The following is a 4,059-nucleotide window of genomic DNA, read 5'->3' as shown; positions in this document are numbered from 1 at the left end:
TCCAATGGTTTTATCCCAGCAGTAATGGTCTGCCAGAGGTTTGGTTTCTCAACTTTTTGGTGTACTCAGCATTGGTTAGTAAAAAGGGCTGTTGATTCTCAGTGTCAATACACCACATCTATGGCTTTCATTTCTTGCCTTTTCTGTTTTTATGTCTTTGTTTCCTAAGTATGAGACTGCAATAGATTTCACTTTCAAAACTTTTTGTTTGGATTTTAGCCTTTTATGTAGTCTTAGAATATAGCAAATATCTTTTGTGGAAAATGGTTATGTATCTGTAGACCTCAAGCCTTTAATTTTGTCTCTCTACCCCCCGAGAGACTGCTAACTGCTACATTGGTTTCTCCTTTTAACTTCTGCTCTCTGTGTGAGCAAGCTACACACTTGAGCTCACATCAAGAACTAGCAAATTCCCCATATCAAACAAACAAACTGAGCTGCTATTTATATACTCACCTTTGAATGTTTTTCCTCTCTATATAATTTAGTTATGACTTCGATGGCTGTAGGCTGCCTTTTCAAAATTATTTTTTGTAATTTCTCTTTTTCTCTTAGTTGTGAGTTGTGAGTGCTTAGGTTTGACAGTCTTTCACATCCTAGTCAGAAGTGCACAGTCAATCCATACTTGCATCTAGTAACTTAAATGTCTGTATCTCTTGTGGTTCTGCTTCTATTAGTTGTTTTTCCCTCTTAGCTTTTTTGTCACATGTTCTGCCTCCAAATTTGCCTGGTAATTTTTTCACTAAAGTACAGACATTTTAAATGAAAAGTTATAGGGCTTTTTCAGCTAGAACCTTCATCTTCCAGTCATTCACTAAAATGACCAACACAGATGGAAAGAGGAGAGGCACTTGCTTTTTGTTCTCTAGACCTTTTAGAAAACGTAGAGTTGTTTCTTTGGCCACATACATGCAAATCTATAAGAAAGGTAGTATTGTAGACATCAAGGGAATGGGCACTGTTCAAACAGGAATGCCCCACAGATGTTACCATAGCAAAACTGGAAGAGTCTAAAATATTAGACTAAAATATAAAATGCTGTTTGCATTGCTTTAAACAAACATGTTAAGGGCAAGATTCCTGCCAACAGAATTCACGTATTAGCATATTAAGCATTTGAAGAGCCAAAGTAGCTTCCTAAAGTGTCTGAAGGAAAATGATCAGAAAAAGAAGGAAGCCTACAAGAAAGATACTTGCATTCAACTGAAGCATCAGCCCACTCCACCCAGAAAAACACATTTTGTAAGAACCAATGGGCGGGAGCCTGAGTTTTTGGAACCTATTCTCTATGAATTCATAGCATGATAAGTGTAAAAAAAAAAAAAGCCTCAAGACTGTAAAAATATAAAAATAAAAAAAATAAATGAAAGGTTATAGGGATAATTTGAAGTTTTAGATGATGTTACCTTCCTCAAGAGAGGAATCATCTTGTTTTACACAAATAGGCTGAAGTCAGATCACCTTACCTTTTCTAGATTGGGCTTCATTTTTAGGGGAGTTGGTCTATTTCTGTTTCTCCCTTACTCTTAGAGTGTAACCCAATGGGAATCTCATCTGAAAGCCTGGATTATATGCCAGATCTCTCTCTTTGGAAAGTCTGAAGTCCAACTTTTGTTTCTACATTCTCAAAGGACTCCTGGAGACTTTGTTGTTTCTCACCTTCTCAGCAGCAGCTTGCAAACTAACAAATGTCAAATAGAAAAATGGGCTGAATATTGGATTTTCTCTTTATCACCCTTCTGTCCAGTATCTTTGATCCTCTTTGAGATCTTTCTGCCTTGTTCTCCAGTGTCTCAAAACAGATTGTGTGTGTGTGTGTACATGTGTATGTGTTTGTATGTTTGTGATTCTTGCTGCTTATTTTCAAAACAAAGATTGTTCTGTAACAAGTTATGTTGCCATTTTTGATAGTATAATATTTTTGCTTTTGTTTATTAGCATTTGCCTGATAATCATGGTAAACCTATACATTTCCTACCTTTCATTTAGGATTTAGGTGTATCTCATGTATTTGGTACAGAGTTAGATTTTACTTTGTGACTCAGTCTGAGAATCCTTTTCTTTTAGTAAATCTTTGTCTTTTCTTTTAAATAATATCTATATATATGAACCTATGTCTTCCCTTAGTTCTGACTCTGTTTTATGTTGTATTTTTTGTTTTTATGGTTTTTTAAAATTCTTTCAGTAGTCTTTTTTCTTTACTTGTTATTTATATATATTTGTAATTATTAATATGCTTAATTTTTTATATTTTTACAACTTTATGTCTTACTTTCAGCCTGGTATTTCAAAACTGTGTCCATCACACTTCTATCACAATCAATACAGCATTATCCTATTTCTTTTTTTTTTTCTATTTCTTTTATTTTTTTTTTTAAGATTTTACTTATTTATTTGACAGACAGATCACAAATAGGCAGAGAGGCAGGCAGAGAAGGGGTGAGGGAAGCAGACTCCCCAATAAGCAGAGAGCCCGATGCAGGGCTTGATCCCAAGACCCTGAAATCATGACCTGAGCCAAAGGCAGAGGCTTTAACCCACTGAGCCACCCAGGCGCCCCTTCTATTTCTTTTCTTTAACCTCCCTTCATTCCATCCAAATTTAGGTAATATTATCTTTTGTAGTATTTAATTTTATATGGTTAAATCAATTTATATTCTGATAGTTGATTTATTTCAGTATGTTTGAAATTAAGTCATTTGATCCCGACATTTACATGAAACACATTACTGCAAACCTTCTCTAAGCCCTACCTTTAAATTGTGGGGCATATGTGTAAATTGTGAAAGCATATTATATTTACATTTTTGTCAGTCACTCTAGTATCTACAGTTAACATATGTCAAGAATTTAGAACAGTGGCTAGTACAAAAGAAGTACTGTATACGTGTTTTCTATGTATTTTAGTTGTATTTAGTACTCACATAGTCCTTTTGCTATAGTTTTTTTATTCATCACATGGTGGGCTGAACTTCACACTGATAGTTTTCTCAGAAAAGCTCAAGGGAATCTTTGCACGTAAATTATTGTATAGTATTTTATAACTTGAAGGATAGTATGGCTGGATATGACATCCTTGGGTTGACACTTTTTAATCAAATTTTTTAGATGTTATTTGTTTGAATGACACTGAATACTACAGCAGGGAAAATGTGGACCAGTCTGATGCACTACTTACTAGGTGATTTTTATTTCTTTTTTTTTTTTTTTTTGGTAGAGTCTTGAAAAGGGATCCTTTCTTTATCTTTCAAGTCCAATAATGTCTTAGTATTGACCATCCTGAATCATTTTTCACAATGCCTTGCACATTTTTTAATATTCAGATTCATATATATTTTATTTCTTTAAAAAATCTTGAATTATAATTGTAATTATGGGGGTTCTTCTTTAAGTTTTGTTTCTTTTATTGAGGACTCCAATTATAAATCAGTCGGATCCTTTTTCTCTTCATTTTCCTTTCACTTATGTAGTGTCACATCACTGCCTCTTTATAATATATAAACAAAATTAAAATCCATGTTAAGATAGCAAGTGTTCTATAATATTTTAAATTTTAAATTTCATAGTCATACTTATGACTGAAATCACTTTATCTGCAAAATAAAATATATGGTATTCTCCACTCGAGTCCTGATGAAATAAACCCTGGGCAACCTGAAGAATGTCAGAAGAACACTCCATCTGATAAATATAAATAATAATAAACAGTGACATTTCATTTCACTTAAATTATGATATATAAATGCAAGAAGTAAAATCTAAGGAAGCCTATTAATTTATCATTTCCAACTCATGTAGTAATTTTCAGTCTATTTATAGAGCTCCAGATATGAAATGAAGAGAAACTACCTATAACAGTTTCCTCATTTCATAGGAAAAAATCTGATATTTAATTTATTTATTTACTTATTTACCTATTTATTTATTTAAATTTTTTTTCAGTGTTCCAAGATTCATTGTTTATGCACCACACCCAGTACTTCATGCAATATGTGCCCTCCATAACACCCACCACCAGGCTCACCCAACATGTAAACCCCACCCCTCCAAAACCCTCAG

At 33.4% G+C, this 4,059-nt stretch overlaps 1 pseudogene; it reads left to right on the top strand.

The window, feature by feature from the left end:
• The first annotated feature begins 816 nt into the window (after positions 1-816).
• On the top strand, positions 817-1,305 carry LOC132017350 (large ribosomal subunit protein eL21-like; annotated as a pseudogene).
• Positions 1,306-4,059: the final 2,754 nt, after the last annotated feature.

Source organism: Mustela nigripes, chromosome 5 (genome assembly GCF_022355385.1).
Source record: "Mustela nigripes isolate SB6536 chromosome 5, MUSNIG.SB6536, whole genome shotgun sequence".
In the NCBI taxonomy this organism is placed as follows: domain Eukaryota; kingdom Metazoa; phylum Chordata; class Mammalia; order Carnivora; family Mustelidae; genus Mustela; species Mustela nigripes.
This window is presented reverse-complemented; position numbering and strand designations above follow the sequence as displayed.